Below are 24,491 nucleotides of genomic sequence, written 5' to 3'. Positions count from 1 at the left end.
TCACATGGCACGATGTCTTCACCGTCGCACTTGCTCGACGCAGAGGCAGTCACGTAGAATACGAATTTTATATAGTTGTAAACAGATCTTTATGAAGGAATGATGTCGAAAGTTCATTCTCTGCTCGACTGCCTTATTGCGTCGAGCAAGCGCGACGATGAAGACAGCATGCCACGTAGCGAGCTAAGCAGCAGCGGGAGCTAGAGCGTGAAGGTCCTGGGGAAATTTCAATAAATTACAGCTCCATTACGGTGGCGTTCTTAAGGAAATGGCTGCGGATAAAAAAATTTGTTCATTCTTCTCTTCAATTTGAGACCACATCATCTTTGAGCGCAGTGCCCCTTCAATTGTATCAGAATACTGAATGTATTTAGAGCGCAGCAACAAGGTACCATATTTCTTGTGTATTACAAGACAATTCTCTATTATATACTATTCATCAATTTTATCCATGGGCGGTGGTGACAATTTGGTTGAAGAACTACACAAGTCAAAATCGTCAAATTGACCACTCTTGTCCCCTTCAACTTCAAGGCATTCTTCCACACTAAAACCAGCTTCAGAGGACTCGTCACTCGATGATTCACTCGATTCAGTCAACTTTACCAGCAATCTAGACGAGGAGCTCTCTGGCAGAACGATATTCCGCGAACCTTTTGTGCCGCCAGCCAATCTAGCTCGAGATCGTTTTCTCCTCATCCATTCTCGTTTATATATTCTCTTATCAATAAATCTCATAGCCATAACGATATAGTAGGGCTGGGCAGAATCGAATAGAGGTATCTCAATATTGAAATCTCAAGTAGAGTTTTAATGGCAAATAGCACAGTTGATTGCCAACCAGACAGACAAAATATTACTCCAACATATATAACGTTCTTGCTCAATGGAATGTTATAACCCCGAGAAACAGTATATCTTACCTTTTTGCCGTTCCTAAATTCAAGTTTCGTCAAGAAAGACGTAATAACAGATTACCACTGCTGTTATAGTATCAACATGCCATCACTTATATATGCTTTGTCTGGATTAGAATTGTTATGCCTGGCGATAATCAAACTAACTGACATACTGACCGTATGCATTATTGCATATGATTGTCTACTGACTATATACGTAGCAAGTTGATCACCAATCTATGTGCATGGCGCCAAGCGGTTGAGAATGCTTCCCGGCGATGAGAGCTGCTTAGTCAACCATACCAGACGGTCGCCTGAATCACGTGGAGTCATGGAGTGTGTGTACTGCGCAGTGAGCAATTGCGCATGCGGGTGAAAAACGCTAATCATCTGTAATATTCCCGCTCGACCACATGGCGTCGGAGAAAAAAGCTCAGCGCGTCTTCAAATGATCGCGAATGTTATCCACCGCAGGAACAAATAGTAACACCTTAGACCATGCATAGCTCTACTTCAATAGCGAAGCGCTGAGTGCATAAATAAGACACTTCAGAAGATAACACTTGCTTCTCGCCGCTGGCAGTCATTCAAAGTTCGAACTTCCCAGATGAAAATTTGAATGACGTGACTATGTGCACTGAGGCATTGCGCATATAGGAGAAAAGCATTTACGATCTCATCCACGAAGCCCGCGCCGCGACAATTGTTAACAATGTTCACCGTTCAGTGTTCACTGTTCATTGATGTTCAGCACAGGAACTTCGGTTTAACACCATACTGCAGTAAAAAAATTGCAAAGTTTATTACATGCTCGAAATAAAAGACCGAAAGAGAATATAGCATACATCAACTCCTCAGTACCAGCATATAATTCCCGTCAAGACAAGCATAATCCTGATCAATTCATAACGAAATACAGATTCAATGTGCGCAGACGCCATTTTGCCGACCGATCGAGCGCATGCGAGTGAAAAACGCTATCTGACGACATGGCGCATGCGAAAAAACGTGTAAATGTGTGATTTTCCTTCGAACCACCTCAAAATGTCTCGAAAGGATGGAATATGGGCACCTATCAGCATAGGAACTTGAGATGCTGACTTTTTAGCTGAGACAACGGGAAAATATCCGCACACTGTCAGATTGTGATATCCATAGGATATTTGATTTGGAATTTCAGTGGACTATCCTAAATGTTTGTCTGTAGGTATGTCCTTGGATATTCGAAACGGACAACTCTAAACCCGGATAGCCTAGTATATGCCTGCCGTCTGTCCAAGCGGACACTAGAACACTCGGACACGGCTCGGAACTGGCTCGGATGTCCCACGGAGATTAGGTGTTTGCTGGGTTGTAATACTTACTCGAATGGCTCTTTTTTCGGAATACTTGCGCTGATAGCTTACACATGTTAATCCAAAGCTACTGACTTATGACAATTTTGATTCTATAAAGTAGGACGTATTTTTGGGATATGCTCGCGTCACTTTTTGGAATGAAAATATATTGTTAACCGGGCGAAAGAGCCTCTGTATCACGGAAACTAAATATACTTTCAAAATTGCACATATTGCTCATTTTGGATTCGTCATGAAGATGCACCCGTCTGCTACTGCTAATTGAGTGCGACACGTCGACTGGATGTAGTTTGTGACTACAACATTGACTACTTATTCTTGAAGTAGTCTTCGGCTGAATTTGAAATTATGACATCTATTGTAATCGAGTGTAGAATCATCGCGTTTACTATACCATTTAAACTTGACCTCCTGTGTTAATTCATTTGCTTTTGAAATTTATATTCGAATTCTGATATTGCAGCGCGACTTCTACTTTATAATTATCAGGAACTACTTTGACCTTTTTGCTTTACGCTTATTTTTCAAGAGGAGTGTCAGTATTGAAATAATTATCACAATACTCATGATGTTTCTCATGCTTATCGATAGTGTTAAGTGGGATTCATACATAGGCCTACTAAGTTCAAATATCAAATACTATATGCACGTTTAATTTCGATACATTAGGGAAATTTCAATATGATAGTATCGTAGTAAAATTTTACGCGTCCTCTTTGCAAACAATATGGATTAATTTCTGGGAAGGAATGTATTCCTGTAATGACGAAATTTCCTCATAGAAGCGAAAGTAATAATCGCGTTGCAATGAAATGACACTCCACTATCAGTCTTTTTTCAACAAATGTACGGGCAGGCCCGATACCAAAACGTTTATTCGAAACTTCAGTAAGGAACTATGTCATTCATTCTGTGTATAAATTATTGTCACTGGTGACGGATTCCATGACTTATTGAGGAGACATACCCGACATCATAGTCGATACTGGTTTGGAATGTGTACAAACTTACCTGGCAATGTTAATTTTTGTATGATAATTGTCCGCTGCGTCACTCAAATTAGCTTTTAAACTCTCATCGTTGAAGATCTACCATGTTCGAACCTTCAAACACTTAAGGAGCTTATGGAGATCTACATTAGTGATACAGAGATTGACGACGTCTCCAGGAAAATGTACGTTGGGAACCTATACTGATTGGCCCATAGCCTACTCACCAATGTATTATGTCTGTATATCATTTTATTGATACTGTACACCGATTCTCCAGAATCAAAATATTTCTTCAACGTTCCTTTAATAGCAATAATTACATTACAATTACATGTATTGTTTAAGTATCGTATATTATATAGTACATGTATGAATAGGTGGGTATTTGTAGAGTTACCAATGTCCTTTTTAGCCCGTCTTTTTTAAGAAATTTGAAATGTCCTCCGAGCACTTCAAAATGTTCTCCTTTTGGGTAATTCGTCGTCTTTTACAGCCTTGAAAGTCAGTTGATCATACGGACACAACTAAAAAATGCCATAAGACAAGAATTCTGGATTTCGACAGCCCGTTTAACTAAGAAAATAAAAAAGGTCAACACTAAGCGATTATACGTGGAGACGAATCTCTCGGGACTCCAGTCGGAAAATAATCATATTTTCTTTCTTAGTAAACCCTTCAATATAAGCTGTAAAATTTCAAAATCACCCGTATTAATGAATGCTACTTCATCCATTGGGACTAGTAAAAACGTTTCCTCTTTTTAGGATCTCAGAATATGGTGTGAGGAGTGTTGCATAGCTGCTGGCTTTGTGTTCCAAATATGTGTTTATTGCTTGGCCACAAGCCACAAGTCCCTTCCATACAGTCAATATAACAAAGGGTAGGCGAACAACAATTTGTAGGGGTTCGATACTGTTGTGAGGCTCTGCCCAGATGGGTCCGTTCTCCGGAATATATGTTACAGGAAAGAACGAAGTTCTCCGCTGTATTCCGCACAGAGTCTACTTTCGTGTAAGCCGAGTCTATGCAAGTGATGTTTTAGTCTGCAATGAATGACCGGTATACAACTGGATCGAGCTGGAACTCACTCTTCGGCTCCAACGAGTTTGTTTATGAAAGATTTTTTTCAGCGACTCCATATCCTGATTGCAGTGGTTTTGTGTCATACATCACATATGCGTGTTTATTGACGGCTTCCTTATATTCCTTGTGTGTGGGTATCGACACATACGTGTCGGTTTCCCATCCTGCCGACAAATGGATGATTTGTTGGCGAATATTCTGATTCAATTCTTTGTCTTTAGATCTTTAGACTGCTTTACCTGCCCTACTATACTGTCTGCGAAAATTACCAATTGTATGTTAGGTTCCCAATTGCTACACGCCAAGATTAGGATGTCTTTGATAGCCCTCAGCTCCACCGCAAAGATACTAACTAGTCTGCTCAATGATTTCCTCACCCGGCGCGAGTTTTCGAGCCGTTTGTATCATTAGCAACATGGTTTTGGAATAGCACGAATATCACTTCCCTCCATTCACTATTCATTGCTTCGGGATGATCGCGTTCTCTGATTTTCATTTCTAGATCCCGGTCATATGTGCAATTTTATCGACGTCCGAGGAGGAATCTGGGAATATTGGAGACACTCTATTGCTATTTCCTAGAAGCATCCAATCTTTGAAACCATATTAAAGGTTTGAAAACCGATAGAGTCGGGAAATACTTCATGCCAAGTACAGGGATGATATTATTGCGATCTTACGATAAACCGATAATTTGCGAGCATTTTGATGTATCAAAAGTAAGCCATTTCTCAAACTCTTGATATTATCATTAATATCATTAATCAAAATGATAAAATACATATCAGAATATAGAAGATATACGAAGCAGAGGGGGTGCCATAACGTTTTAGATGTCCTATTCGTCTATTGAAATTGACAAAAAGTTAAATATACGAAATTCGTGTTTAACGCAAAGTCGTGCATTTTGATCTTAAAAAAGTAGGCAATTTCCCAACGTTTTGATATTATGACTAATATCATGATGGAATAGTTATTAGGAATGGTGTACACTAGGGTTATGACTAGAAAAAAAATCGAAATTTTGAGTGGCCTGTAGTCACAAACGATGAACTTTTGTGTCCTGATTGCAAAAATACCAAAAGTTAAGACTGGTTAAACAAAAACCTCCCGCACAAAAATTTTCCAGTTTTCACGGTATGAAGGATAGGCTCTTTTTGTAGATACAGAATATATAATATATATACCGACTGATTTGAATTTAACTGACACAATTCCAATTACGAAAATTTAAAATAGTATATTGGTAAATTTTGATCGCTCATATTGAATTATTCCTATCGTTTTCTTGCTTACAGTCAAAATTAAATAATTAATAAATAAATAATTATTAATTTCGATTTTAGATGTAGACTGTATAGATCGTATAATTTCAATTTGTTTGACACAAATCGAACTGGTTGTTCGAAAAGGTGAAAGTAGAACAACTTGACATATTTTCAGCGGTCTAGAAAACCGATTAGAGGAATATGATGAAAATTTGTAAATGTCATATCATATGTGACTCAGCATCTGTTGATACTGGCGGCGGAATGGTGTTGTTGTGAAACTGCAAATTGCAATGATGAGCTAGGGTTTTCATAAACCACAACACATTGCTTGCCAACATAATATTATCGATTCTTAAAGCATATATCAGAGTTCTTCAACCCAACATCCTCAACAAATCCAACTCTCAGCTACAAATTTGGAGATGATATGGTAAAACACTACGAAAACTTGGTACAATCCATCAAGCCAGGATTTCAGATGAAAATATTAGAAAACCGAGGATAGAGGGATGATTTTAAGTTTATCTATGTGCTGTGCAGAGCATGCCGCTCTTTCAGAGAAAATAGTAGATTAGCAGTAATCAAATGGCGTAAACTTCCATCCCTACGCAATGCGAGATGGAGCTCAGGGGCTATAATTCCGTACTTCCAAGTCCCCAGATGGAGAATAACTCTTGAAATATCATGCTTATTCCTCGCAAATGCGTGTCAGGAAGTCTGGTATTCTAACCAGATGTCTATAGATGGAATATACTGGAGCCCGACCGTTTATCGGTTTGCCGATAATATCGGGACGATATCACACTTTGAAAGAATTATCGGTATCAGCCATTGAAGCTGAAAAATCATCGGCAATTTTCGTGACGTTACAACATGGCAGTAGGAAGTCAGAAAACTAGAATCTTCGACGGCTAGACTGAGAACATTAATATATTTCACATAGCTTACACTTAACAGGTGTCCAGATGTAGCCTTTCTAGTTTATTTATTGTTAAAATATAACAATGGCTGTAAAGATGTTCAAATAAATGCCCCGAAGCTTTGAAAATGTGCTTATGTATATTAGGGTTGTCCAAAATTTGAAAAATTTCGAAAATGCTGCGTTGTAATGTCTTATTCTATAGATTATTGATTAAAAACATCAACAAGCCTGAAAGAAGCTCTCAGGAACGTCGTTAAGATTTCTTACAAAGCGTTTGAAAGTAGCCGTCTGCATGTGGGCGGGGAATCGATGAAGTGGGCGGGCAATCACGAACCTAGAATTTTGATTGGTTGGAACCTGTAATAATAAGCTACTGATTGGCTGAAATACTGATTTTGTGATCATTGCTGGTCACGATTTCGTTCTACTCTGTTGTGTTGGTTTGCAGCCATTTCTGTTCGTGGCATTGGCGATATGGTAAATTGACGTTGTTAATGCTGCCATCGACAACAGCATAACGATCCAGTAATATATTTTCTACCTGAACACTGTGTATAACAGTTTTGTTACTTCTTGCACAGGAGCTTGGCCAATTAAGATAAGAATGAACTAGATGCATGCATCGTGCTACCTTCGAGCCTTCTAAAACATACCAGTTGACAACGACTGTAACTCATAAATTGCAAACCAGTAGTCAATTTCTCCTTATGGCTTGTTATGGTAAGTCGACGTCTCTCTCTAAAACGAACGCATATTACACTTTTTATTCAAGATTTAACAAAGGCAAAAATGCTATTTACAAAAGGCATCATTAAAAAGTATATCGCAGGGTCAGTGTTGCAGATCACTGGCCTTTGATAAGAGTAGACTTCCTGCTGTCTCCAAAAATCTTCCTATGCTGTTCCACAGCTTGAAGCAAACTGTCTCTTTGCTGTTCATTGTCAGTCAAGATTGCAGCATAGTCTGTGCTTAGCTTGACACCTCTTTCTGCGGCATCATTAACGACTTTGACAGAACTAACGTAGCAATTCATTTTATTGAATGAATCTGAAAAGTGCCAATCATCAACCGGTTGACGCAGCCAATCCCCAGAGCATTCAAAAACTTCAAATATGTACCACGACTGGGGCCCAATAAGGTCAGACAACGTACTGTCCTTGTTGATCTGTATAGTTGCATTCAATGAGGGTGGGCCCCTTCTGAAACTGGAAGTTCGCTCTACTTGCAGGAGCGCCTTTGCCATATTTTCCCGGGTTTCCTTGCTTTCCGTCGGTGAAAACAAGGCGTATACAGCGGTTTCCTCAACAATATACCAGTCGTGCTTCAAAAGCTTTCGTGAAGCAGCTGTGGAAACTTGCTCATCATATTCCTTATAACTCAACATGTGCTGAACGAATCTCAAGTCATTACCAGCTGCATCACGACCAATGCTTGAATCCACCCACGCAGGGATATAAAAGAGAACCAAAAATAAATTGAAGCGGCGCAGCAGTTCAACTTCTTCAGATTTGTAATCTAATTGGTCGGCCCACATGAACATCTTTTGAGCATACAGAATTGTACCCATCCATCTCGCATGGTGTGCTGCACCAGGTTTGTGATGACGTATATCTTCATCTGCACCGAGAAGAGCAAGAGCATTAGTCACACATTGCTTGTAGTCATCCCGTGTGAAAAAATCTTTTCTGTTCAACAGTAGCTTGAACTTATCAACTATCATTGCAGCTCGTTCAGCAAAACATAGAGGAATAGTCAGAGTCTTGAATTGCTCTTCCCTGTCAAGACTGCTCCAGTTCCTTTTAAGGTGGGCAAACCATGCATTCTCTGGTCCAGTTGTGGCCTTTCCAAATAAAGATTTCCAAACGTCTTTCACTACCAGCTCATACACATGGTGCCGACATGCATGGTAGAACACCTTCCTTCCTAGAAGGTCTTCAAGAATCTTTGCCGCACCCTTCTTCCAGCCGCTTTTGCTTGCTGTAGTGTCAAAAACCAAAGCTGTTACAGCATCTTTTATATTCCAACTTTCAATTATGTTGAAAGTGGTTTCTGCTTGCGTCTGACCTGCAGCATTTTGCATCTTTTGAATGCCAAGTAGTTTTCCTTCTGAGTATTGAGGATGACAAGATAGGACAATTGACAGAGCCTCATACCGATTTCCTAATCTATCCTCTGTGAGCTTTCCATCCCAATGAATAGCAACATGTTGAGGTTTATTTTCTGCAAATTTTTCTGAAATATCCTTGGAAATTTCAAGACGATTTGTTTCCCTGGCTCTCTTTGTCGAAGATCTTGACAGAGAGAACATTGCTATGTCACCGCCACAAGCCGTAATAAATGCTCCGATCAGCATTGTTGCCTTGTTGTCTGTTATTTGCAATCGATCCAGAGCTTGGGACACATGGGTATTATTCATAATATTTTTAGGTGCCATTAGCTTAATGGCTGTCGAGGTGCCAAGACCAACATCAGCATCATAATCAGAACTTGAACTCAAACTATCACCCTTTTGAAGATGAAGAAGATGCTAAAACAACATAGTCATCACTTGAGTCATGTTGAATGTTTTTAACAGTTCTATCCGCCATGGTTGCTGTTTTCTTTTCGATGTCTTTAGCGAGAATCTTGTCTCTTCCCAACATTATGCATTTGCGAGATTGCTGTTGATCTTCATAGAATGCAATGTCTTCGAGCTTTCTATCATGTGATAGATAAATGTCATTTTGTATTATTGCTATCGCATCTGTACTTCCAATCAATGTTCCCTCTAAGCTGCGCGCGTGCGCAAATGCGCAGTACTGAAACGGTCTCCGCGCACAGAAAATCTTGGCCGCGCACAAAAAATCCGAAGTGATGACTTTTTTTTTAATCGTTGCGCACTGTTGTCCAAGGCACCGCGCAGGCGCTCAGACTCGAGAAAAATGAGAGGAAACATTGCCAGGGGTAAATAGTGCTATCGCTGAAGTCTGAAACCGAGGTAAGCCTGCAGCCCGCAAAGGTAAATATTGCGCTCTGCGAAGCAATGAGAATTTGCAATCGTGTGCGCCTCACGAAACAGATTTTTTTTTAGAATGATATCGTACGCGTGAGCGATACTGATATCATTTCAATAGCGCATTCCTTGTGGGAATGGCGATATAAAATGGTGTAACGAAGTTGTGAATAACAATGGGCTCTAGCTCGAAGTTGAACTACGAGAAACTAACGAATAGTCTTATCCGCGTGGCATGATTGTTATGTAAGATTTACTTTACAATTGCATGTCGCGAATTTTTGAAGTCATCACTTCCATCAGGCAAATCTGATCACGTATGGTGATATAGGGTAATATGCAGAATATGCAAGTACAAGCACTAATATTGTTGAAAAAAACCATCCCTTTGCAAACGTTGATCAGGAAATGCAGCAACTATATGCACTTTAAGGCGTTGCGTTGGATCAGCTTCTCAGCAGCACAAATTTGTGATTTTATTCGATTGGTTTGAACGGGTATCTTCTGTAGATAAGGTCATACGGTGATCTTGTTCTTGCTTCAATGAGACTTGAATATTCGTATCATTATATCTGACTGTATGTCTTGAAAGTAATGAGTGCGTTGCCGGTATCAAACGTCACATCAGTGTTTTAACGCGATAGGCCTACATCGATCGCATGTATTGATTTCGGGTGCGTTCTCGTGAATGTATGTCTGTCTTCTAGTAATCCATAGTATATCAACATACGTACATTGATTATTTGTGACGTCACACGTAGTCGCACAGCATTACGATTCGCCGTATATAGTAATTGCGGTTACATGCGTCCATTTGTGTCGCTATAAGTGTTTTAGCTAGCTGCTTGCCGGTGGGCCAACGTTGAGTGAATACTCACTAATTCTGCTTAGCACTGTTTCTACTGACCGCTTTTAATGATGGCAAAACGAATGGGTGGTTTCTCATCCCCCCACCAAGCCAAATTGACAAAGAGCTGTGATTCGTTTAAAATAGAATGGTTGTCGGAGCACGTGAAAACGGAAGACAAAACTATAAAATTAGGTGAGATTTTTTCTTTCTCGAGCGAGAAAGGTCTAATGTGCAAAGTATGTCGAGAAGCCAAAATATCAAACGAGTTTTCGGATGGTAAAATGTGGAAAGCATGGAGGCTGGATTACCTTAAGCGTCACATTAAGCACAAAACCCACGTGAAAGCGGTCGGAATCGTAAGAAGGTGCAAGATGAGAATTGGAATCGGTACATTACTGACTGAGAGCATCAACGATCGAGAGAAGAGGAGCGAGCTGTCACTCGTGAAGAAATCCAACCCCGAGCAAGTTAAGGTTCTCGTCGACAATATTCTCCTAGCCATAAACATGAATACTTCTATGCTGTCAGTTCAACAAATTCACGATCACATGGCAAAGTACGTGAGTGTTCCAGAGAGCTGGCGAAGCAAAAATTATGCCTTTGAGTTTGTGAATTCTATCAATCAAATAGTGCAGAATGAGACAATGTGCAAACTTAGAAATGCACATTGGCACACTCTGATCGTGGATGAGAGCACAGACATGCAGTGCACAAAATGCTAGTGCTTTACATTAAATATAGAGAGGAAAATGAGGTCGACTACAAAACTGTGTTTGGAGGCATTTCCCAGCTGACTGGATGCACCGCTCGGGATATTGTGCAGGCAATAACTCAGTTTTACGCCAAGCATAAATTAGACATGCAGAGAATGGTGATGCTGACCTCCGACGGTGCCTCAGTAATGTTGGGAAAGCACAACGGAGTTGCAGCGTTATTAAAGCAGCAAATACCACATCCAACAGAACAGCACTGTGTTGCCCATAGAGAAGACTTGGGCATTGTTGATGCATGGAAAGACGTCCCTGCGATGCGTGACGTGGAAACGTTTCTTAGAACGGTGTATTCCACTTTCTCTAGATCCACTGTAAAAAAGGGGAAATTGGAAGACCTATCGAAGATTCTTGATGAGGATTCGCTGTCATTCAGACCTCTGAACGAAGTACGGTAGCTTTCGCGGCACCAAGCTGTGAAGGCTGTCCTGAGGAACTACACAGTTCTCGAAGAATACTGCAGGAGAGAATCATCCAGTAATTATAGAGATCCAGTGACAAAATACTGTTACAAAAAGCTGACGGATTCAAAATTCAAGTTTATTCTCACTGCTCTGGGAGATGTTTAGGATGACCTGGCACAACTGTGTCTTTCTTTTCAAAAACGCAATCTGACTGTGATGGAGGGACACTGCCTTGCAAGAGCAAAGATTGAGAAGCTGCGTTCTCAGTATCTGAAAGAAGGAAAGGTTATCAAGTGGAGTGACCGCGTCAAAGAGGTGATGACGGCTGGGTCAGCTGAAGTCATAGATACCGACGCGATTATTTGTTTTATTCGTAATCTTTGCGATCACTTGGATGCTCGATTTCCAGAGAATGAATTGAAGGAGTGGTCTGCATTGGACTGTGAGGCATTGAGTTCAGATATCAGTTCTGACTTCGAGTACGGAGCAGCAGACATTGCCATATTAACAAAGAAGTATGAGGACATTTTCCACCAGCCAAATTCTATGGAGGCCATTCACGATGAATATCCTGATTTCAAATATGTTATGAAGCAAAAATTGAAACAAGGATCGATCGGAACATTTTCCGATATGGTGGCTGCGACACTAAAATGCGAGGAGCTGACGCACGTCTCACAGCTTGTGGATATTTGTGCTACATTTCAAGCATCCAGTGCGGATTGCGAAAGAGGCTTTAGTTTAATGAATCGGATCAAAACAGCATCGAGAAATCGTCTTCAAGTGGCTCATTTGGACCAGCTGATGCGCATAAAGTCAAAACTGAATACAGACGATGCCATTGACCTGGAAGATGTATACAACCATTGGAGAGCTGAAAAGGACAGACGGGAAAATAAGGATTAAATGTAAAGGGAGACTGCGATCTAGATACGACGGGGTCTTAAATTTGAGATAAATTTGTGAACAATTTTGGAAGCACTCATTTTATTCAGAAAGGCACCGCACTCGAACTGAAGCCAAAACACCCTCAAAATACGCACCACAGCACACGTGCGATATCCATGATGTCTAGATTTATCGTTATTGCGCATGAATGCGTCTTAGCCCTTTGCGATCCCACAGATTCGCACGTGTGCTATGGTGCATATCCCGAAAATATTTCAGTTACAGCCCAAACGCGGTGGCTTTCTGAAAAAAAATGCCCTCAATGGCCGAGCGTCAAGTCAAAACCACATCATGTTCAGAGCGCAGTTCCCCTTCTTCACTCATAATGAGATTATTTGGTGCCATGCAATAGAACTAAATGTAAATGTTGTACTGTGATTCTATCAATAAATCATGTGACTTGAATGGATACACGCACGTCTGGTTTTAAGCACAGGACCGTAACTGCCGCACCCAGACCCCCCGAGCTCGAAGGGGCCGCAAATTATTGAAATCAAATCGTGAATTAACATAAATCATGGAGTATGTTTTTGGAAATTTATGCAACTTTTTCAAAGAAGAAATACCAATTTGAAATGGTGTACGTCTTTTAGTTTAGTACGTTTGGGCGATTTCAATATCTTTTGACATAGCAGATTGGAGGTCACGAAATAGCATCAAGTAAGTAAGTCATTATACCAACGGGTAGGCCTACGCCCGAAGATATTCAATTATTATTTAGGGGTCCTACGTTTTCCAACACATCTCACTCAATCAGGTTAACCGGTAAATCTGATTACGTGAGCAGAGACAGGATCAAAATTGATAGCAATATATACGCAAATTCCCGATGATATTGACCGATTTGATCATGAATTATAGATAAAATCTCTCGCGTTTAGCCGGAACGCCCACTAAACGAAGACCGAACATAGATGACTAGTAGCAGTGAAAAGCGTGTAGGCCGAGGGGGGTCTGGGGGGCGAAGCCCCCCAGAAGTTTGGTTTATCTCCCTATAGGGGGCCTGGTTGCGCACTGCTGTCCAAGGGCCTGCGCAGTGAGTTGGCGTATTTGCGCAGACTCATGAAAAATTAGAGGGAACATTGCTTCCAATATCCCACAACTTGTCCAAATCTTCCGTGAATTTTTTCCTCTTACCCTTGGGATCACTTTCCCGTTTCATGGTCGCCTTCAGAAAAATATATTTTTTGTTCAGTTTTTCAAGTAATTTCACCGCATTTCCTTTAAGTATTGTGGCAATTCTCGCCATTTGCCACACTGTCATGACATCATGAACCACCACATTACATAGCTCACGAGTAGGGGTTGACTGAGGGCAATGGTCTTTCAGATGCAGAAAGTAACTCATTACTTCTCGCAAGGTTGGTAATCTCGAGCCACAGATGTAATCGCAAGCATATCCGACCAAGTAATGCTCAGATCGAGATCTTGTTCTTCTCTGTGGCAAGTGCACAGTCTTCCGCCGTTTTGCCTCTGCCATGACAGTAATATTTTTGCCTTCTATCATAAATTACAGCTACGCCTAAAACATTTAAGTAACAAGTGTTACATTACGACTATTAACTCACCAACCCACAATGCCCTTGTACATAACCACAACCACTACTAACAAAATCGACCTCATCAGAACAGAAAATGCTGCTGCAACTAAAACATTGAGCAAGGAACAAGTGTTGCATTACAACTATTGATGCATCAACCCACAATGCGCTTTACAAATTCCCGTCTCTACTAACAGACTCGACCTCCGCAAAACAGAAACTACTGCTACAACTGATACATTCGAAGAACCACTGTTACATTACTACTATTGACTCATCAAACCACAACACGCTTTTACAGTATTACAGCCGTCACCAACAGACTCAGCAGCAGCAAAACCTACTCCTTCTGTCAAACACGGTGAAGCACCCAAATCAGAGCTGACAGCCGCCGTCATCATTGAAGCATAACCGATTACCCAATCAAGAATCGTGGTTTCGTCATTGCCCGCCTAGTTGCAATTTCGCCGTCGGTGGGCCGCCCAGTCTTTGGCAGCTACTTTCAAACGCTTTGTAAGAAATCTTAACGACGTTCCTGAGAGCTTCTTTCAGGCTTGTTGATGTTTTTAATCAATAATCTATAGAATAAGACATTACAACGCAGCATTTTCGAAATTTTTCAAATTTTGGACAACCCTAATGTATATCCTACTTCTTTTGAATATCGGCTGAATGTATTGGGGTTCTCGGCCAGGGTGTGAGATATCGGTTTTATTGGTATCGACCCAATAATCCAACATCGATCGGGCTCTACAGTATACCAAAGATTATTTGCTGCTATTTTTGCGCTCGAATGTCCTGCAGCGGTAAAGTGCCTTAAAATCCAATTGGAAGTCGGATATTTCCGTTGTAGATGTCCCTGGCACTAACATAATAACAGAAAGAGAAGTCAAATTGACGGATGAACCTACCCGGCACTGTTCATCAATTTCCTGGATCCCCATGTGCAAGAATACAACTGTAAATGTAACATCCACTCACAGCCACATAATAAACATCACAGGAAAAGAAAAAAATAAGGCAAAGAAAGAGATCAACTTGGCAAAATATTACATAAATCAGGTGGATGAAATGGTTGCTTTCGAGAAATCTGCATATCTGTTCCGGTGATCTTCCACAGCTTGTAGGAAGCTCGCTCGCTGTTTTTTGTCATCCGTTATGAACGCAGCATAGTCGGAAAGTTCTACAGGAAAAGCACAGGCTGATGCATCATTTGAACTGCTGGAACTTTGGAATTTAACAAAATCTGTTAGAGCTCTTGTGTTTGACACAACATCCTCAAACACTGGTAAAAACAAAGGTGCGGTTCCGTTACTTGAAGAATTGATTAACAGGAAATTTTTCTACAATGCCTGTCGCCATCATATTTATGAACTGGTCATTCGAGAGGTTTGGAAGTGTTTGTTTGGATCGACAACCACAGGCCCTGAAAACAGGATTTTAATACCTTCAAGAAGAAGTGGAAACATATTGATAAATCAAGAAGCTATAAAACGCTGAAGTTTATTGAAGGCAGCTGGTTAGCGATGACAGCTGATGAAGCAAAGCAAGAAATAATTCCACTGATGAAACCCAATGATGGAAAGCAGAAATAAGTCTTGATAAGAGATGACTACACAGAATGTGCAACAGGGACCTTGGCGATTTTGGATGACAAATGTTGATCATCGTTTTCGCAAGCCTGGTGCTACTCATAGCGCTAGATGGATGAGTCAAGTCCTGTACTGTCAAAAAATTTTCATGGGGAGTGAGCAAATGGACTATTCTGAAGAGTTCATTGAAAAGTTGGAACGAATCAATACATTCATTGCTTTGTTTTATGTTCCAGCTTGGTTGAAAACTGGTATTGCATGTGACGCACCTTGGAATGATCTCAAATTCCTTCATGACATGAAAAACTTTTCATTATGCGATCTCACTGTTGGTGATGTGGCATACAAGAAATTGCGAAAACATCATTGGTATGTAACTGAGGAAATGGTGATATTGACCATGTTCTCGGCTAATCCAAAGATTCCTGACAATATGAAGGAAGCGATCGCTGCTAAATTGCTTAAAATGCCAATCCCTGAAAAATTTCGCAAAGGTATGCCTCTCAGTCTGATCTCTGACTCTGTCTCTGAGTCAATGAGTATGGTCGATCTGATTGGGCCAGAATCGTGGTTTCTATTTGATGCTATACATGTGGAACATGATTGGTTGAGTCTACCAGTTTCGGAATGGCATACTGATCCGGATTTCGTGACTGCTCAAGAATTTGTGAATACTGTTGAAGTAGTTAATGATGCAGCAGAGCGTATGGTAAAATTGAATACCGACTATGCTGCGTTCATAACGGATGAAAAAAAACAGCGAGCGATCCTCCTACAAGCTGTGGAAGATCACCGGAAGAGATATGCAGATTTCTCGAAAGCAACCATTTCATCCACCTGATTTATGTAATATTTTGCCAAGTTGATCTCTTTCTTTGCCTTATTTTTTCGTTTCCTGTGATGTTTATAATGTGGCTGTGAGTGGATGTTACATTTACAGTTGTATTCTTGCACATGGGGATCCAGGAAATTGATGAACAGTGCCGGGTAGGTTTGAGGGGTGTAGGATATGTGATCCAACAAAATGACTATCAGTTTTAGGTAGTTTTGAGCAGTTCTAAGGCAGTGTGGGACATGGAAATGATATCCTGAACTAGCAATGCCTTATATAGTGGGGGTTTGTAGCACTCCAAACCGCAACAGCTGCATAAATCCATGTTATATGTCACTTTAACTAGGCTAGGTAAAATCGTGACACTCAGATTTTAGGGGAATCCCCTATTTTCAGCTGCTATTCTTTCATCTCAATGTGCACACGGATGCAGGGGACGAGTTACAAAAAAAAGTAGCCAGAATATGTTTTTAAGGTATAAGGCATGGGAATCGGACTGAAAACCTGGACTTTTTGAAAGTAGGTCAATTCTGAACAACCCTAATATATATGAAGATTAAATTTGTAGCAAAGAATACCTTTGAATTGTAAAATTTTTCTATATTTGGACCAGTGTCGAAAATTGAAGTTGGTTTGTGCGGGACATTTTTTTCGATTTGAACAAAATGATGATATATTTTTTTAAATTTATAACAAAATGCTTATTAATTCCTGCTACAGGCGAATTTTTTTTCTAGTCATAACCCTAGTGTACACGTGAGTTACCCGTTAGCGTTCTGTGTGTGAGCCTCGCAAATTTAGAGGTTCGCTTTCACAAACGAATCTTGGTAGAATCTGCACTGTGAACCTTTTTTTCATATTTATCATTTTTTCACGTCATTATAGAGGTTGCCTGGCACATGAGCATGGCACACAATGTAAACGATATTTGAGCATGAAACACACTCAGCATGCGTCACTTCCAGTAACTTATAACCCAAAAACTAACCCTAAACTGAAATATATCCCTGAAATTTCCCTTTATATAAATCTTAACCCCAAGCGTTACCCTAATTCAGCCCTAAATCCAACCTTAAGCCATCACTAGCCCGTAATTTAAACCACATGATCATGTGTGGCATGGCCAATTGTCGTTTGCCGAAGAGTCGCATGCTATATTGTCACATGCCCATCTGTCCACGTGTCCATTATAACATCTATGGTGGAAATTACTTGCTTTTCAACTTCGTATCACTCTATGCATGGCGCTGGCAGAATAAAAAATTAACACTAAACGAGCATGCACCTTGCTAATCTCAAAATCTTTACTTGCTATTTTTCAAAAGTTTGCTAGAAATATCCAGCTTTAAGTTTTGCAATATTTAGTAACTCTCTGCTGTGAGCTCGACACGCAATCACATAACATTAGGGTTAGCAACTTAGCATACGTCCTCTTATAAGAGGATTTGTCCTCTTTTTTTAAAAAAAAATAGGTTGAATGTATGTGGGAATTGAACTGAGATCTAGGAAAACAGCACTCAAGTAATGATCCTGCGTGACTGTCGAAGTTGAGCCAGAAAGTCGATTTTTTTTAATCCGCACCACTACATTTAAGGCAAAAATTTGTAAATTGGGAGCTGAGCGAATGTGATGACCTTTTTGTTTGTTAGTCAACCAACTACAAACTCGGGGTAAATTTACCAAATATTCAGGATTTTTTTCCGGCATTGTAAGTCGGAAAATTCTGAAAAAAATGTCCTTTTTTCAGATTTCCCAAATACGGTGACCCTTCATAACATAAAGAACGATCACTACATGCAGGTAGTTAGCGAATGATGCTTATTCTACCCATCAATGAAATTTATATAATGAACACATCGTTTCGTAATGTAAACATGTAGCAGGCGTACGGGTTCCATCTCGATTTGATGTGTTTATTGTATCATAAAAACCAAATCTTTGCAATTGGGATGCTGGCTACTGTATAAATTATTTATGGGGTAATATCGGTAGCAAGTAAAGACACCCGCTTTACATCTGCTCAATATCAATGTAACATGTTAGACGTCTAATACATTGCCTTGTCTGGCTCAGACCTTTAGGGCGCAAGCTTGTACTCTCTTGCAATTCATCGTGGAAACTGTTGGCAACGCCACGGCAGATGATGAATTAATGAGATTATTATAGCATTTGATTGCTCCAGCTGATATATTTGGCTGACGTTTAAAAAGTCAGCCTGTACTTCAGCATTGTGGCATAAGGTAGCCTGAGTCGTCGCTGGGTATCTTGTATATCACTTCACTGGAATTAAGGGTTGGAATTTGATATTTGATGTGACGTGACGTCATAGGTTCATTTCGCGTTCACGCATAACCTTTTAAAAAGGTTCGCATTCACACGACCATGAATCTTTCCGGGGTTCGCAGCGTCCCTGATGGTTATTGAAAGATATAACATGCCCGAAGAAGAAGGCACGCTGTTACATTTTTGGTGTCCTAATTTTCTATTGAAATTGACAAAAAAATCTTGCATTTTGATCTTAAATATGCACTTAATCTTATCGCTCTTTGACCCTATCATTAACATCATGAGGAAGTGGTTATCCGAATACACAATAACATATCCGAAGCAGAGGGCACCCTGTTACATTTTTGCTGGCGTACTTGTCAATTGAAATTGACGAAAAATCGAGTTGTACGAATAGTCATATTTAAAGAAAAAATGTGCTTTTTCGCCATTTCTCAATTTCTTGATATTGTCATTAACACCATAATAAAGCGGTTATCCGAATGTATAAAATATCCGAGGAAGAGAACCCCAAGTTATATTTGTACTGTCCCAATCGTCGATTGGAATTGACAAAAAATCGAATCGTAGGCCTTGATCGAATTGTATACAAAAAGTCGTATTAACCCAATATCGTGTATTTTCGTTTTAAAAAATACGCAATTTCACAACTTATTGATATTATCATTATTAGCATGATGTAGTACTTATCCCAGTATACAACGTGTCCGAAGCACCAGCAAACCGTTTTGGAAGATCACAAATCACCCAACTACAAACGGTTGGTCCGAAAATTGGTATCTGCATATGGAAGACTAGGAGTAAACATGAGCATTAAACTTCACTTCCTGTTCAGTAATCTTGAAATATTTCGTGATCATTTAGGGATTTGAGTGACGAGAATGGGGAAAGGTTCCACCAATATATCAAAACAACACAAGAAAGATAACAGGGCAGATGAGACGATGAATATTATGGCAGACTATTGCTGGAACCTTTCTAGAGACATCACTAAATTGCATAAAAGCGAAAATCTTGAAAACAATTTTGTTAAAGATGAATTCTTATTATAATTTAACTGATTATTTTGAATTTACGTTAGGTGGCTGACATAAAACTGATTGAATTAATGCAAAGTTTTTTTTTTGTAATATAGTGCGCGATTAGTAAACGTTAATAAAAAATTTGGTGGATCGTAATAATGCCATATTGTGTAGCAATATTTCCGGAAATTAAAGGCATTACTACACTTGCATTTATACTTCAACATGTATGTTATCCAGACAAAAGAACTGATAATATTTAGAACTCAAAGTATATGATACTGGGAATTGAAAGTGATATATAAATACTACTTCTAAAAGAGGAAAATGTATTTCATGTCGTTTTTCCAGAAAGCTTCAAAGGTGGTATGCTAAAACAGCTCAAAAACTAAAAAGAAAGTCGGACTTCCGTTTTCTAGATTAGGACACGCCATGGACTGCTACACTGTAAATCCGCAAGGTCGTATTGAACACTTCATAACACTTTTTCTGCGTACAGACACACTTTTTGGGCATATAAACGCATTGGGCCATTATCGTCGCAACGCGTCTGCGTATTTCTCCGTTTATATGTAACACTTAGCCACTGCGGCTTATTTTCAAGAAAATTTATACTTTGTAATTTATCATCAATTTCGCATTCATAAAGTATCGGTGGGATCGGAGATCACATAAAATCATGGTATATGTATAATAATATTATTCAACTGACCAAACCACTAAGTTGAAGGGTAATATTACAATAAAATATACATATTTCCCTGTGACGCAGAGGGATCACCACCTTCGTTACGGTAGAGCGCGCTCGATTTCAGTTTCGAATTTGAATTGGTGGTTCGTCAGGCTTCAAGCAGAGAGTAGGGTACAATAAAAGACTAGGCAGAATGGATATATTAAAGCAGTTCTGCTACCTGGTGGCGTAAAGGATCATAACGTCCATGTACTGTAAGGTATGGAAATGCGGTAAATGTTATTGAATATATGTAATGTGAGAATAGTCATAAAATGAACTCGTTTTGACATTGTGCACAGTAAGGTCGTTTGTTTTAGATGTTATCCCTTATTCATATGAATGTTCTTTAGATGTTTTGTAGTATATGATTCGTCTGATCTTATTGCTGGAGGATCGACCTTCGAATCTGATAATATACCAGGCTGCGACCAGGTACAAGGTACTGATGGGAAGCTGCTATCGAACTAACTTTTTTGATATATAGATAAAGGGATGCTCTCTCCATCCACACTGAAATAACCCTTGGTAGGCGATATTGTGGTCCATTGTGGACAAGTACTGCAATATCAGCGATTGAATACCGGTATGACAGTCATGCAACGGTTTTGATTGTTTTTCAACTGCAACACATTTTACACTGTACTGCTTACTGAAGCGATTTTTGACATGTCAAAATAGGTCAAAATTTTGTCAAAATTGTACCGTCTGGTCAAAAATTGCCGAAATTGTTAAAAATCAAAATGTTTTTGGCAAACTTGCATTTCATTTGTATCATAGATGATTGCACTGTCGGTGAACTTATCATTTTATAATTTACATCTTGTAGCCTACTTTATAGTCCTACCGTTGTAGACGGACCATCGTCTGCTCATTGTGAATCATAGACTGTCAAATGAAACAAATGCTCAACGTAGCCTACTGCACTATCCTAACTAAAGCAACACTGCGTGAGCATTGGTTCTTCCATTAGAAACTGTATGATGAAAAATTGCGATGTAGACAACCTTGCCATAATGAGAGAGAGGGCAGTGTACTCACAACTTCTGTGTAGCCGGCCAACAACTGCCGCTGAAGAACGTTCTTTCTTCATTCTTGCCAAGCCACTTAGTTAGGACAGACACTTTCTACCGGAAAATGTAGGAAAGTAGCTTTCGTTGTGCTACACCAAAGTTTTAATTATTTCTACCATAATACGAGATGTAACTAATACTAAAATTCTCCCCGGGTCCAGATTTCGATAAAATAAGTTTTTTTCATGTAAAAATTTGTCAGTTTTCATGCTATAAGATTTTTCAGGTCAAACTACTTCGGAAGAACAGACAGGTCCATCTAGAAATAAAGATAAGTACCGGTAATACAATTCTAACATTATGTGAGAAACACCTAATTTAAGTACGTGGGTCAAAATTAAGTTTTTCATCATCAAAATATGTTTGAATTTGGATTTTTCAGTCAAATTTCTTTTTTTAGGTCCAAAAAATCGCCCTAATAATAGCACAGCAAAACAAACAATCTTTTCAACAAACCATGGATCACAAGGGGTAGTATTTGTTTCGCCCAATCCCCAAATTTGACTTTTCTGAGTTTATATTATGATACGGTAACTGAACTAAACTCTATGTCGCAGGTAGTATGCATTGAAATTGGCGGCTTTTTGAAATGCATTTGCTGTATGGAATCCTGGTAAGCATCACGGTGATTTGTAAGTGAATTGGAATATCCGTAGAGAATGAATTTGATTCTGTTGCATTCGGTTATCTTCGTGATAATGATTTTTATGAGTGTCTGCTGATAAAATTTCACTAAAATTGTTAACAATCCAGGAAGTATACTACCTGTGCCAGAGTAAATTGGTGGTAACGTCATGTGCAACTTTCCATTCCATTACCTAATTATTCTATGAAAGACACCCTTCAGTCATGCACAACTTATTGCAGAAAATAACAACTGTATCCAGTATGATATCTGCGTGATTACTGAGTAGTTCATTTGTATTGCGAATTTTCGCAACAAATATTTTTTTTTCAATAGTCTTGGATTGATCCTCAAATTCGTCCAACTGATGTCTACTCTTTAAAAAGAGCCCCCTGGGTCTACCGTGCCTGCGCTATCAGACAATCTTGACCGTGACGTGAGGAGTCGTTCGTAACGGGTTTTGTGCCAGCACAGTCATCTTATGCGATGCATAGACCTTCCCAAGAACCCATGGATACATGTGATTATGCAAGCCTATTTATTCATTTTATATATCACCATTGATTATGTAATTTGCTAGTTTTTGCAGTCCTACTTTTCTCACGAACTATCTCACAGAGTAGCTTACGGACTATTCGATATGAGCTGAAAAAGGCTTCATCTGTGTACACTGTACAGTGTACAGTGAACTGTATACTATGAACACTGAACAGAGATGTAGTTGAAAGGAATGAGCTCGTGTAACTTGTACTTTAACTATTGCTTACTGAACTATAATGGACTAGGTCAGTGGTTCTCAACCTGGGGGGCTGAGCACCTCTCCTGCGCTTCTGTAACCTGCCTGTGTGAAATATTTATATTTACTTGTGCATAAAATTTACAATTTTCCTTTGGTATTTATTGTATTTTCTAGGAGCAGCAATTGGATTTGACCAGTACAGAAAAAGAGCCGCCATGGCATGCCATGAATCAGGGACTCATCAAGCCTGGGTTGCGACTGATGGAAAGAATATGAAAAATGCCCTAAAGTGCAGGTAGTATGTATTGCAATTGGCACCTTTTTGAAATAGATTTGTTGTTTGAAATACTGGTATGCATCGCCATGTTTCGTAAGTAAACTGGTATATCCTTAGATAATGAATTTGATTCAGCTGCATTCGGTTATTTTTATGAATGTTTGCTGGTAAAATTTCACTAAAAGGATTAACAATCCAGGAAAATATGGTACTCGGGCTGGAGTAAAATTGGTGTTAAGGTCACATGCAACTTTCCATTCCAATAATTAATTGTTCTATGAAAGACACCCTTTTGTCACATACAATACATCCAGTCTGATATGTGCGTAAATACTGAATGTTGGTAACGTCATATTTTGTGATAATATTGTTGATGTACAACGTTCTTTCGAGTTCTCCACTAGTTGCTGACCATTACCCCTGACTAGTCTCAGCCGAAAATATTCGGGCTCATTTCAATATGCATATACTATTCAATTTTATATTGAAGTTTTGTACCTCGAAGAAGCTGTTCGAATATTGAATAGTTCCCTTGTATTGCAAATTTTTAAAACAAGTATTTTCTTTTCAACAGTCTTAGATTAATCCTCAAATTCATCCAACTGATGTCGACTCTTCGAAAAGACCCCCTGGTTCCACCGTGCCTCTGCTAACAGACAATGTTGATAGTGACGTGAGCAGTCATCTGAACGGATTTTGTACCGGTGCAGTCATCTTTCGTGATACATACTTTTGCCTCAAGAACCCATGGAAACATGTAATTATGTAAGTCTATTTATTCATTTCATATATCACCATTGATTATGTAATGTGCTGGTTTTTGCAGTCCCAATTTTCTCAAAAACTATCTATATATGCTATATGAGCTGAAGAGAGGCTTGATCTGTGTACATTGAACAGAGGTGTTGTTGAATGTAAAGAGCTGGTGTAACTTGTATTTAAACTACTGCTTACTGAACTATACTTGGAACATCAAAGGGAGATCATTTCCCATGTCGTGCTAATTCCAATTAATTTTGTTAGTTAAATTTAATCAGGAATGAAGGATTTTGAAAGATTGAGAACAGTTACAATTACTGCAATGAAGGAAAATTATTCAACACCTTCGATAAGATGTCACAAAGTTTTTGTACTAAAGACAATCAATGTGTCCTTTGTCTGGTATATTTTCTCGTCTCAATTCAAAGCAGCTATAAAATCTTGGAATCAAAGTTATATGTAAAGCCTACCGTATGTCAATTATAATAATGGAAAACCGAACCCATAGGGATAACAAATCTACTAC

General features: G+C 39.3%; 1 long non-coding RNA gene across 1 annotated transcript in view; it reads left to right on the top strand.

Annotated features, from left to right (window-relative positions):
- The window catches only part of LOC145459406 (uncharacterized), a 261,295-nt gene that overhangs the window by 80,697 nt on the left and 156,107 nt on the right, over positions 1-24,491 (top strand). The window lies entirely within an intron of this gene.

Source organism: Botryllus schlosseri, chromosome 16 (assembly GCF_051294905.1).
Source record: "Botryllus schlosseri isolate E-star chromosome 16, Bs_hap1, whole genome shotgun sequence".
In the NCBI taxonomy this organism is placed as follows: domain Eukaryota; kingdom Metazoa; phylum Chordata; class Ascidiacea; order Stolidobranchia; family Styelidae; genus Botryllus; species Botryllus schlosseri.
Note: the sequence above shows the minus strand (reverse complement) of the source record. Positions and strands in the feature narration are given on the sequence as shown.